The 14,218-nt window shown below is 41.9% G+C and overlaps 1 long non-coding RNA gene across 1 annotated transcript; it reads right to left on the reverse strand.

The window, feature by feature from the left end:
• Positions 1–6,639: 6,639 nt before the first annotated feature.
• LOC129138640 (uncharacterized) lies at positions 6,640–13,930 on the reverse strand. The gene is made up of 2 exons (XR_008541968.1): positions 13,757–13,930; positions 6,640–6,924 (listed from the first exon to the last, which is right to left on the reverse strand). It is a non-coding gene; the product is annotated as an uncharacterized LOC129138640 (long non-coding RNA).
• Between the last annotated feature and the right edge of the window lie 288 nt (positions 13,931–14,218).

The raw sequence follows: 14,218 nt of genomic DNA on the forward strand, positions 1-14,218 counted from the left end.
GGCAGTCTCTTAGCTAAAAATTCAGCAATCTTTGTGACTCTCCACCTTCTCTCTCAATTTGTACCTGAACAATCAACAGTCCTGATGAATTTTACCTTCCAAATATTTCTGCAATTAAGCATTTCTCAAATTAGCATCCAGTATCCCAGGACAGAGAAGGAATGATCAATACACACAGAAAATCATGGCAAAAAAAAATTATCAACAGTACCTATAGTCATTTAGTGAGGCTTAATCCAGATTCTGAAAAAACAATGATAGTTCTGAGTATGTTTTGTCAATAAAGAGCTATTATGTTGGCCTCAAAAGGCACTAATGCTCAGTGGGGTGTCACCACCCAGGGTACCCTGTTATCACCCATATCTTACCAGACAATTGCCCACCTCCCTGATTTCTGATTCAGTCCTCTGAAAAAAAACTGAAATATTGTACACACATTCAAAATGCAATGTATATTTTCTTTCTTCTCATGTTTTCCATTCTGCCCACCTGGAACTAGGTAACTATTCCCACTGTTCATTTCAAATTGTGCCTCCTACTATGTCAGCTGTTGAGCTGGAGATAGGCTGCTCAATTATCCAGCTATGATGTAGAGAGTAATTGAGAATAGCCCTTTGGCTGATGCATTTTCTCGTTTGAGACTTCATGAAGTTGGGTTACATACAAGTGTGAGCATAAACATATTCCCGTATCTTTTTGGCATTCAGAATGCTTATATCCTAAAAAAAATAAAAAGAAGAGGACTTGGTATTTAAAAAGATGTCACTGAGCTGATAAGATAGAAAACTGAGAATAGTTTCCCATTCTTGGGAAGTGTCTGGGATACATGTCGAAGGGTGAGGGAGTTGCAAGGCCAGTTCTGTAATCTAATTAGCTAGAGATAAAATTTCCTTCTTAAAATCAGTCCTTGGCATTACTTCCATTTTGTTGTCATTGTGTCAAGGAAAAACACTTTAAGTTTCTAAGCCTAAAAGTCTAAGGTGTGAGACTGTCTTACGAGCTGGAAGACGAAAGAGAGGAAATTTTCCAACCAACTTCTTCCTCTTCGTGTGAATTCTTAATGACAATCCAGTGTGACAGCCAGAGGAGCCCTCTGTGTTACAAGGGAAAAGGGTGATGATTCTGTAATGTAAGAAGAACATGAAACCTTCTCCTCTCTGATGAGAATTATTTTTATTATGTCTCATACTCAACAACTAACTGAGGTGAGATGTGCTAAAGAAAACAAGATACAACTAAACTCTATTGTTGCCATGGTAACCTGTCAGGTTGCCCAACAGTAATAAGTTTTATTGAGAGTAAAGGTGGATAAACACTCTTTTTTGAGACATAATTCACATACCATAAATTCACCCATCCATAGTGTACAATTCAGTGCTTTTTAGCATACTCCCAGAGCTGTGTGTCCATTACCACAATCAATTGTTGACAATTTTCATCACTCCAAAAAGAAACCCCATACCTTTGAGCAGTAGTCACCTCCCATTCTCCCCATGTCTTTGGCCCTAGGCAAGCACTAATCTACTTTCCATCTATGTAGATTTATCTATTCTGGATATTTCATATAAATGGAATCATATATGCAGTATTTTGTGGCAGGCTTCTTTTACTTAGCATAATGTTTTCAAAGTTCACCCATGTATTGTAACATGCATCACTGCTTCATTCCATTTTTGTAGCTGAATAATATTCTGCTGTAGGAATATGCCAGATTTTGTTTGTCCACTCATCAGCTGCTGAACATTTCAGTTGTTTCCACCTTTTGGCTACTATGAATAATGCTGTAATGAACTTTTTGTATACAAGGTTTTATGTAGATTCATGTTCTCAATTGTCATCAGTATATACCTAGGAGTGGAATTACTGGGTCATAAGGTAACTCTAGGTTTACCTGTCTGAGGAACCACCAAACTCTTTTACATTTCCTCCAGCAAGCTATTTAAGGTTTCTTATTTTTTCACATTCTCATCAACACTTGTTATTATCTATCTTCTTTATTATAACTATCCAAGTGGGTGCAAAGTGGTATCTCATGGTTTGAATTTGCATTTCCAAAGATAAGCATTCTTAAGTTATCTCTAAATCATACCCACGGAAAAAGCAAACATTTAAGTTTAGTTAATTCCTGGATAGACCATGTCTAAAGAGGTTGTTAAAAAAAATAGCAGGCTAATTCATCTCCAGTCTTTATGGAATGAAATTTTATTACACCAAAGAATGTCTGGCTTTCTAAGCAAAAAGAGCCAAACTGGAGGCATCATGCTACCTGACTTCAAACTATACTACAGGACTACAGTAAACAAAACAGCAAGGTACTGGTACAAAAACAGGCACATAGACCAATGGAACAGAATAGAGAACCCAGAAATAAGACCACACACCTACAACTATCTGATCTTCAACAAACCTGAGAAAAATAAACAATGGGGAGAGGATTCCCGATTCAATAAATGGTGCTGGGATAACTGGCTAGCCATATGCAGAAGATTGAAACTAGACCCCTTCCTTATACCATACACAAAAATGGACTCAAGATAGATTAAAACCCAAAACTATAAAACCCAAAACCATAAAAACCCTGGAAGACAACCTAGGCAATACCATTCAGCCCATAGGCACAGGCAAAAATATCATGCCAAAAATGCCAAAAGCAATTGCAACAAAAGCAAAAATTGACAAATGGGGTCTAATTAAACTAAAGAGCTTCTGCACAGCAAAAGAAACCGTCAACAGAGTAAACAGACAAACTACAGAATGGGAGAACATTTTTGCAAACTATGCATCCAACAAAAGTCTAATATCCAGCATCTATAAGGAACTTAAATTTGAAACAGAAAAACAAACAACCTCATTACAAAGTGGGCAAAGGACATGAACAGACACTTTCTAAAAGACATACATGAGGCCAACAAGCATATGAAAAAAAGCTCAACATTACTGATCATTAGAGAAATGCACATCAAATCCACAATGAGATACAATCTCACACCAGTTAGAATGGCTATTATTAAAAAGTAAAAAAATAACAGATGCTGGTGAGGTTGTAGAGAAAAAGGAATGCTTATACACTGTTGGTAGGAGTGTAAATTAGTTCAGCCATTGTGAAAGACAGTGTGGCAATTCCTCAAAGACCTAAAGACAGAAAAACCATTTGACCCAGCAATCCCATTACTGGGTATATACCCAAGGAGTATGAATCATTCTATTATAAAGACATGCACACATATGTTCATTGCAGCACTATTCACAATAGCAAAGACATGGAATCAACCTAAATGAGAAAGGGAGGACAGGGTAGGATCCATGCCAGGAATCCTTGAATACTATGCATCCATAAAAATGAATGAGATCATATCCTTTGCAGGGACATGGATGGAGCTGGAGGCCACTATCCTTAGCAAACTAATGCAGGAACAAAAAGCATATACTGCATGTTCTCATTTATAAGTGGGAGCTAAATGATGAGAATACATAAACACATAGAGGGAAACAATACACACTGGGGCCTTTTGGAGGGTAGAGGGTGGGTGGAGAGAAAAGATCAAGGAAAACAAGTAATGGGTACTAGGCTTAATACCTGTGTGATGAAGTAATCTGTACAACAAACCCCCATGACACAAGTTTACCTATGTAACAAACCTGCACTTGTACCCCTGAACTTAAAATAAAAGTTAATTAAAAATTTTAGAAAAGAGTCTTTGGATTTGGGACTCAAAAATCATCATTTTAAATAATCAAATGTCAGAGCCATTTCCAGCTTTAGCTCTAATTAACGATTCTGTTTTTTTCAAGGGTGGAGGTGGCAAGAATTAGAGAGAGAAGTACTCATGCATTCATTCGACAAATTGCTTATCTTTTCTGAGACTCAGTTGTTTTAATCTAAAAATAAGGTTAATTACAGTGCATAGTTCACGTTGCCATGTGAGGTTTAAATGAGATTTTTTTCCATGTAAAATGCAGTGCTTAACTGAAAATAAATGTTAGCTACTATTAATTTACAGGATGAGTAGTTAGGAGTCTTCCGTATTGTAACAGTTTAAGAAAACATTCCCTGTGAATACTGAGGATTTATTGAACATTTTAACCAGGTGTTTTGCCTCTTCAAAGGGTATTTAAAGAAATTAGCTCAAACATTTATCAGAAATTTAAGTTAGTCATTAGTAAGAACAAACTTTGAAACAGTTGGTTAAGGGAGGTGGTACACTGTCTTTGCCAGAAGTCTTTAATGAGAGGGAAGGCATGCAGCTTTTTGGCAAGTTAACTGCTATTCTACCAAAGGGTGGAAGTGGCGTCTAGTTCCCTCAACGTAATAATTCCTTGTTTGTTACAGACTGAAGGTCTTTGGATTCCCTGTCAACCTAGAAAATATAACTCCCTAGCCTTGGATTCCTCAACCTTGTACCCAGAGATGATGCAGGACAAAACTGTGAAGTAAGCAAAGCTTGTGTTTCTACTATTGTTTTGTTTGCTGCTCCCTCATCCTTTTTGTGGCCCTTTGGGCAGCCAGTGCACTCATGCTGCCTTTTTCTTTCACAAAAGGATTCCTGGCATGGATTCTACTCTGTCCTCCCCTTTCCCTCAGAAACCTATATGCTAACCCTCCCTTGGTTTTCTACCCCAATCCCATCTAAAGCTACCTTAACTCTGAATGATTGTTTACATGGCTGACAAGCAAATGTATTCATTCAGCAAGCACTTATTGAATACTTACGTGTGTCTGGCACTGTGCTAGGCACAGAGATAACTGACAGAATCCATGCCCTCCAGTAGAACAGAGAAGGTCAGCAAAAATGCCAGGGGTTATAAAGCAATGTGATAATAATAAGATAGAATATATATCATATAGTTGCTGGGAGGATTAAGATAATTAATAATAATGGGCCAGGCACAGTAGCTCATGCCTGTAATGCCACCACTTTGGAAGGCTGAGGTGGGTGGATCACTTGAAGTCAGGAGTTCGAGACCAGCATGGCCAATATGGTAAAACCCCGTCTCTACTAAAAAAACACAAAAATTAGCCAGGCACGGTGGCGCATGCCTGTAGTCCCACTTACTCAGGAGTTGAAGCATGAGAATCGCTTAAAGAAAGGCAGAGGTTGCAGTGAGCCAAGATCAGGCCACTGCACTCCAGCCTGGATGACAGAGGAAGACTCTGTCTAAAAAAAAAAAAAAAAAAAAAAATTAATAATAATGAAGCACTAGAACAGTGCCTGGTATATAATGTGTTACATGCATATTTATTAGTAACTTACATGCCAGAGGAGGGTTATGTCCCAGGGACTGTGGGAGCACCGACTAGTACCACTCATCCCAACTGGAGGTGCTAAAATCCTGAGGTAGGCCTTGAAAATGGTTAGGGTTTAGCTGAGTTACAGTGTGGAAGAAACATCTTCCATGTTGAGGAAACAGCATCATGAAAAGACAATGAGACATGAAAGAATATGGCATATCTCAAGAAATTCAAGAGTTTCACTATGGATAGAATATAGGAAAATGAGAAGGAACAGAGGATGAGACTCAAATAATAAAGAGCCTGTAGTCAATCAGTAGATTATTTTAATTGCCTCAATTTTTTGCTCTCTTTGTATCCATGACCTTTAGTAGTGCCCTCCCACGTCAGGTTGCCAGACATATTTACACTAAAATAATTACTAGCTGTTTGTCTGAAATTTACATTTAACCGGGTGTCCTGTATTTTCATCTGGCAACCTTATTGATGTAATTCCCACAATTACTCTGGGTTTGGTCATGTGACTTGCTCTAGCCAATGGGTCATTAGGAAACTTGACACAAGCATAGTTTTGCAAACGTAGTTGTGTCTTCTGACTTTTTTTATTCTTAGCCCCTGCCACTACCACGAGAATATGCCTGAGCTAACCTGCTGGAAGGATATGAGAGTCTACTCATTTCATCTGGGCCATTCTACAGCAGCCAAGAGCCAGATGATCCCCAAACGCGTCTGGTATCCTGCCTAAGATCATTGGAGCCACCTACCCAATCTGCAGCTGACCACAGATGCATGAAAGAGCCCAATCAAAACCAGAAGAAACCCCCAGCCCACCCATGGACACATGAGCAATAGTAAGTGATTATTGTTTTAATCAATTAATCACTTTAATCGTAATACAGACAAAAAGAAACTTGCAACAAGCAAGAGTAATTTGTTATGCAAAATTATTAGAGCAATAGGTGAATGATACAGAGCTGCATCTGCTAGGCGAAGGAACCCACTAGGTTCATAAAACATCTGCTGAGCACAAATCAACATTTGTGCTCAACAAATCATACAAACTTGGGGAGACAGGGTTAAAATTTAAAAAAAAGTGTGAGTACTTCAATTTGAGGTACTCATACAAAATACTATTACATACATACAAAACAACCGCATACAAAACACTGGAGGGAGATAGGGTTTAAAATGCTTGAGGTGACTCCCAAAGGTAATAAGAAGACAAAGTTATGCTAAAGTATAAATGAAAGTTGGCAATATTAAATAATTTATTTTATTAAGTAATTCAGTGAGACTGTAAGCTCCATGAAAGTGACAACTGTGCTTATCTTCTTTACGAAAATAGTGCCTGCACATAGTAGATTGTTAATAAATATTTGTTGAATTGCTAGATGAATGCCTAGAAAATGACCAGTCTAGGTAGGTTATTTAATTTGCTTTCAGCTTCAACTAACAAAATACCCAAATAACAGTGCCTTAAACCAAAACACATTTAATTAGCTCACATAACTAGCAGTGTAGGGATAAGTGGTGTCAGGGTTGAGATTTGGCTCAGCAGGGTTACCAAAAACTCTGGCTGTTTCCATTCTTCTGACCCATCATATTCAATATAATGGCTCTTCGTGTACAGGTTTGTCCCGTAGGGTCAAAAAATTGCTTCTGCAACTCCAAACATCACATTCTTATGTGACTACCTAGAAAGAAAGGAGATGACAAGAGTAGCCAAAGAGAATGCATACTGTGTCTCATGTCTCTATTTTCATTTGGGAGGTAGGCAATTATCCTCAGGAGACATCTTTTTACTCCTTATTGGTTAGAGTTGAATCACATGGTCACTTCACACTGCAAGAGACAATAAGAAACTGAGTGTCTGAAACTATCAGTCTCTGTATGTAAGTTGTGTTTTGCCATCAAGGAACATTAGGGAGCGGAGTGGATGTTGGGTAAGCTGGTGGTAATATTTGCCATAATAGAGACAACAAGCAAAATTTTGGGAAACATTTCGAGGCCTTAAGTACCATTAAAGTTAACCTGATTGCCTATCTGTTCCCCATATGTAATTAAAATTGTGAAAAGTCACAGCATGTTTCAAAGAATATAATAAAATTATTTCACTTTGTAGAACAAGAAGTCCAGCAATTGTTCCAGTTGAGTGCCGTACTTTCCAGGTATTTCGGGGAAATACTGTTATTAGATCAAGGTGAAATACTGAGTAGGATAAGTTGTACTGGATTGCTACTTAAGGAACTATGCTTGATTAGTTAATTAGCTTTCAGTGCCCTTTTGAAAAAAATCGTATTGAACCCCATACAAGTGACATTTCCAACATAAGGCTGCCTTTCATTTAAGTGCCAATAAAATGTTTAAGGAGTAATGAGTATGTGTTAAAATACTGCAGATTTAAAATTAATTTGGCAGCAAGAATCACAGAAACATGTATGGCTGTGTCTTGTTGTGATAGTCGGTATAATTGGTTCTTATAACCTTAACAGATATTCCCTGTGCTCTGTAAAAATGCTTCAAAAATCCATCAACTTTCCATTTAAATGTCATTGTTACTTGGGGGTGGTTAACCATTTATTGCTATAAAGCTGATAAGGTTTATTTAGTTTTTATTTTATTTTTATTTATTTGAGATGGAGTCTCACTCTTGTCACCCAGACTGGAGTACAGTGGCGCGATCTCGGCTCACTGCAACCTCTGCCTTCTGGGCCCAAGTGATTCTCCTGCCTCAGCCTCCCAAGTAACTGGGATTACAGATGCCTGCCACCCCGCCTGGCTAATTTTCGTATTTTTAGTAGAGACGGGGTTTTGCTGTGTTGGCCAGGCTGGTCTCGAACTCCTGACCTCAGGTGATCCACCCTCCTTGGCCTCCCAAAGTGCTGGGATTACAGGCGTGAGCCACCGCGCCCGGCCTGTTCACTTTTTAATAATAATAAAACTTGCCAGAGTGTCTACTTCTATAGGACTACATTTAAGTATTCTGTTAAAATTTGTGTGGTAGTCTAGGAGCTTCACGATCTATCCCTAGTCTACTCTCCCAATCTTATTGGCCTCTAATTCCAAATGTATTCTCTAACCTATAGTCAAATCGAAGTACTCCCACTTGTTTTTGCACTTACTTACGTCTGTATTTTGCCTTCATCACATTTTTTATCCTATCCCATCTCTAATCATTTGAATCCTCATGAATTTTGTGTCTACTCTTTCATGCGCATCCGTGTGAAGAGACCACCAAACAGGCTTTGTGTGAGCAATAAGGCTGTTTATTTCACCTGGTGCAGGCAGGCTGAATCCGAAAAGAGAGTCAGCGAAGGGAGATAAGGGTGGGGCCGTTTTATAGGATTTGGGTAGGTAAAGGAAAATTACAGTCAAAGGGGGTTGTTCTCTGGCGGGCAGAGTGGGGGTCACAAGGTGCTCAGTAGGGGAGCTTTTGAGCCAGGATGAGCCAGGAGAAGGAATTTCACAAGATAATGTCATCAGTTAAGGCAGGAACAGGCCATTTTCACTTCTTTTGTGGTGGAATGTCATCAGTTAAGGCAGGAACCGGCCATCTGGATGTGTATGTGCAGGTCACAGGGGATATGATGGCTTAGCTTGGGCTCAGAGGCCTGACATTCCTGTCTTCTTATATTAATAAGAAAAATAAAACAAAATAGTAGTAAAGTGTTGGGACAGTGAAAATTTTTGGGGGTGGTATGGAGAGATAATGGGCGATGTTTCTCAGGGCTGCTTTGAGCGGGATTAGGGGCGGCATGGGAACCCAGAGTGGGAGAGATTAAGCTGAAGGAAGATTTTGTGGTAAGGGGTGATATTGTGGGGTGTTTAGAAGGAACATTTGTCATTTAGAATTATTGGTGATGGTCTGGATACAGTTTTGTATGAATTGAAAAACTAAACGGAATAACAGAAGGAGAAAACAGGTATTAAAGGACTAAGAATTGGGAGGACCTAGGACATCTAATTAGAGAGTGCCTAAGGAGGTTCAGCATAGCCTTGCCAGCAAAGATTATTTATTTACTTCAAGAGTTAAGAGTGGCAGTTTGGGGATAGCACCAGGAGATATCAGCTGTGATGGCTTGGAGAAACAGTGTAAACCGGCAGTGTAAACAAGAGCAGGGCATGTGTGAGTAGTTGAGAATGGTGAATAGGAGTATGACTAGACAGAAGATAGCAGGGATGACAAGTTTTTTTGGGGCACAGTCTAAGTTGGTCTGGTGTCTGGAATGAGACTGGGGCTTAATAAAAAGGAGTGTCTATACAGGAGCTCAAATGGGCTGTACCTTGTAGCATTCTGAGGACAGGTCTGACTTCTGAGAAGGGAAAGTGGTAAAAGTATCGTCCATTCCTTTTTAAGTTGGTGGCTGAGCTTGGCGAGGTGTGTTTTTAAAAGACCGTTAGTCCATTCTACTTTTCCTGAAGACTAAGGACTGTAAGGGATATAAAGGTTTCACTGAATACTAAGAGCCTGAAAAAATGCTTGGCTGATTTGACTAGTAAAGGCTGGTCCGTTATCAGACTGTATAGAGGTGGGAAGGCCAAACCGAGGAATTATGTCTGACAGAAGGGAAGAAATGACCGCGGTGGCCCTCTCAGACCCTGTGGGAAAGGCCTCTACTTATCTAGTGAAAGTGTCTACCTAGACTAAGAGGTATTTTAGTTATCTGACTCGGGGCATGTTGAGTAAAACTAATTTGCCAGTCCTGGGTGGGGGCAAATCCTCAAGCTTGATGTGTAGGGAAGGGAGGGGGCCTGAATAATCCCTGAGAAGTAGCAGAATAGCAGATGGAACACTGAGAAGTTATTTCCTTGAGGATAGATTTCCACAATGGAAAGGAAATGAGAGGTTTTAAGACGCGGGCTAGTGGCTTGTACTATAGCATAGCCTGCCTTTGCTGGTGTGTGGCGATTAGGCCTGGTGGAACTGCCATCAATAAACCAAGTGTGATCAGGGTGAGAAACAGGGAAGAAGGAAATATGGGGAAATGGGGTGAATGTCAGGTGGATCAGAGAGATACAGTCATGGGGGTCAGGTGTGGTATCAGGAATAATGTGGGAGGCTGGATTGAAGTCCGGGCCAGGAACAATGGTAACTGTGGGACTTAACAAAGAGTGAGTACAGCTGAAGGAGCCAGGGAACAGATAGTATATGCATCAGGTATGAGGAAGAAAATAGATTTTGGAAGTTATGAGAAATGTAGAGAGTGAGTTGAGCATAGTTTGTGATTTTAAGGGCCTCTGAAAGTATTAGGGCGGCAGCAGCCACTGCATGGAGACATAATGGTCAGCTTAAAACAGTAAGGTCAAGTTGTTTGGACAAAAAGGCTACAGGATGCGATCCTGGTCCTTGTGTAAGAATTCTGACTGCACAGCCTTGCACTTTGGCTGTGTGTAATGAAAAGGGTTGGGATGAGTCAGGGAGAGCTCGGGTGGGGGCAGTCTCTAAAGCTATCTTCAAGAAATGGAAAGAGGAGTGGGGAAAGGATTTAGGATCTATGGGGTCAGCTAGGTTTCCTTTTGTGAGTTTATAATAATGGTTTTTTTAGGATGGCAAAACTAGGTATCTAAAGTCGAAAGTATCTAACCATGCCTAGGATGTAGAAGGTGTTGGGGTTTGAGAGATTAGTCGGACACGATCAGCAGGGAGAGCACGTGTGTTTTTATAAGAATTACGCTGAGACAGGTAACAGGTGAGGAAGAAATTTGGGCTTGACTGAAGTAATGGGGGATGTCTGTGAAGCCTTGCGGCAGTACAGCCCAGGTAATTTGCTGAGCCTGATGGGTGTCAGGGTCAGTCTAAGTGAAAGCAAAGAGAGGCTGGGATGAAGGGTGCAAAGGAATAGTAAAGAAAGCATGTTTGAGATCTAGAACAGAATAATGGGTAGTAGAGGGAGGTATTGAGGATAGGAGAGTATATGGGTTTGGCACCACGGGGTGGATAGGCAAAACAATTTGGTTGATAAGGCACAGATCCTGAACTAACCTGTAAGGCTTGTCTGGTTCTAGGACAGGTAAAATGGGGGAATTGTAAGGAGAGTTTATAGGCTTTAAAAGGCCATGCTGTAGCAGGCGAGTGATAACAGGCTTTAATCCTTTTAAAGCGTGCTGTGGGATGGGATCTTGGCATTGAGCGGGGTATGGGTGATTAGGTTTTAATGAGATGGTAAGGGGTGCATGATCAGTCTCCAAGGAGGGAGTAGAGGTATCTTACACTTGTGGGTTAAGGCGGGGGGATACAAGAGGAGGATGCAAAGGAGGCTTTGGATTGGGAAGAAGGGCAGCAATGAGATGCAGCTGTAGTCCAGGAATAGTCAGGGAAGCAGATCATTTAGTTAAAGTGTCTCGGCCTAATAAGGGAACTGGGCAGGTGGGGATAACTAAAAAGGAGTGCTTAAAAGAGTATCGTCTAAGTTGGCACCAGAGTTGGGGAGTTTTAAGAGGTTTAGAATCCTGGCTGTCAATACCCACAACAGTTACAGAGTTAAGGGAAACAGGCCCTTGAAAAGAAGGTAATGTGGAGTGGGTAGCCTCCGTATTGATTAAGAAGGGGACAGACTTTCCACTGTGAGAGTTACTTAGAGTGTCTGTGATGGTCCTGTAGGCTTCCGAGGCAATCGGGCGTGTCAGTCTTCAGCTGCTAAGCCGAGAAGATCTGGGAAGGAGTCCGTCAGAGAGCCTTGGGCCAGAGTTCCAGGGGCTCTGGGAGTGGCTGCCAGGTGAGTTGAACAGTCCGATTTCCAGTGGGGTCCTGCACAGATGGGACACGGCTTAGGAGGAATCCTGGGCTGCAGGTATTCCTTGGCCTGGTGGTCAGATTTCTGGCACTTGTGGCAAGCTCCTGGGGGAGGAGGTTCTGGAGGAAGGCCTGGCCACTGCGGTTCAGGCGTTTGGAAGTTCTTGTGTGCTGGAGATGTGGCTGGGGTTTGTCTCACAGTGGAGGCAAGGAATTGCAACTTTTTTCTATTATTGTACACCTTGAAGGCGAGGTTAATTAAATCCTGTTGTGGGGTTTGAGGGCCGGAATTTAATTTTTGGAGTTTTATTTAATGTTGGGAGTAGATTGGGTAATAAAATATATATTGAGAATAAGACGGCCTTTTGACCTTTTAGGGTCTAGGGCTGTAAAGCGTCTCAGGGTTGCTGCCAAACGAGCCATGAACTGGGCTGGGTTTTTCATATTTGATGAAAGAGCCTAAACACTCACTGATTTGGGAGAGGTCTGATAAAGAAAAGGAACATTAACTTTGACTATGCCTTTAGCTTCAGCCACCTTTTTAAGAGGAAATTGCTGGGCAGGTGGGGGAGGGCTAGTCATGAAGGAAACTGTAAGCCGGACCGGGTGTGAGGAGGGGGGTGATAAAAGGATTACAGGGTGGAGGAGTGGAGGCTGAGGAAGAATTGGGACCTAGCTTGGCCTGGCGAGGAGGGGAGAGGTCAGATGGGTCTGTAAAAAAGGAAGATTAGACTCAGCAACGCTTGGGGTTGGGACTGAGGGGACAGGCGGGAGGGAAAGAAGGAAGATTTGGGACGAGTTGCATTGGGAACAGAGACTAGGAAGGGACTGATGTGTAAAGGAATGCCTGGACGTCAGGCACCTCAGACCGTTTGCCTATTTTATGACAAGAATTATTTAGACCTTGCAGGATGGAAAAATTCAAAGTGCCGTTTTCTGGCTATTTGGAACTACTGTGGAGTTTATATTGGGGTCAAGTGGCATTGCAGAAGAAAATAAGGCATTTAGGTTTTAGGTCAGGTGTGAGTTGAAGAGGTTTTAAGTTCTTGAGAACACAGGCTAAGGGGGAATGGAGGGTAGAAGTTTGCTTATAGTGAAGGAGGCAAGTTTAAAGAAAAGGGAGAGTAGAGACACGGAGGGAAGTGGTTAGGGGGTTCTTACCCTCCAGAAAAGCGGGAAAGGGGTTGGGGCGCAGAGATATGAGGTCGGGGCGTGGAAATAAGGGATCAGGGTGCAGAGATATAAGAGGTTGGGGTGTGGAAATAAGGGATTGGGGCACAGAGATATAAGAGGTCAGGGCACGAAAATAAGGGATCGGGGTGCAGAGATAGGAGGTTGGGGTACTTGCCCCTCCCCTAGAAAAGTGGGACTTGCCACTAAGGGTGAAGGAGAAGGGGTTCAGGGGTTCTTGCCTCTCCCCCAGAAAAGCAGAGAAGAGATAGAGACACTGAGAGAAGGGGTTGGGGTACTTGCCCTCCCCCAGAAAAGCGGGACTTGCCGCTAAGGGTGAAGGACCAAGGCAGGCGTCCCTGCGTGGTCTGACACCTCTGAAACGTGGGTGAATAATCAGAGAGGTGTCTCTGCAATGATTAAACACCAAGGGAAGGCTGCCTTCCCAGTCCGTGACTGGCACCGGAGTTTTGGGTCCACGGATAAAATGTGTCTCCTTTGTCTCTACCAGAAAATGAAAGGAATTGAAATTAAGAGAAGGGAGAGATTGAAGAGTGGAAAGGAGAAAGTGGTTGAGGAATAGTGAGAGAGGTGGGAGAAGAGAGTAAGAAGAGGCCACTTACCCGATTTAAAATTGATGAGATGTTCCTTGGGCTGGTGGGTCTAAGGACCTGAGGTCATAGGTGGATCTTTTTCACGGAGCGAAGAGCAGGAGGACAGGGGATTGATCTCCCAAGGAAGGTCCCTTGATCCGAGTCACAGCACCAAATTTCATGCACATCCGTGTGAAGAGACCACCAAACAGGCTTTGTGTGAGCAACAAGGCTGTTTATTTCACCTGGGTGCAGGCGGGCTGAGTCCGAAAAGAGAGTCAGCGAAGGGAGATAAGGGTGGGGCCGTTTTATAGGATTTGGGTAGATAAAGGAAAATTACAGTCAAAGGGGGTTGTTCTCTGGCGGGCAGAGTGGGGGTCACAAGGTACTCAGTGGGGGAGCTTTTGAGCCAGGATGAGCAAGGAGAAGGAATTTCACAAGACAGTGTCATCAGTTAAGGCAGGAACAGGCCATTTTCACTTCTTTTGTGGT

This window comes from Pan troglodytes, chromosome X, assembly GCF_028858775.2.
Source record: "Pan troglodytes isolate AG18354 chromosome X, NHGRI_mPanTro3-v2.0_pri, whole genome shotgun sequence".
Lineage (NCBI taxonomy): Eukaryota > Metazoa > Chordata > Mammalia > Primates > Hominidae > Pan > Pan troglodytes.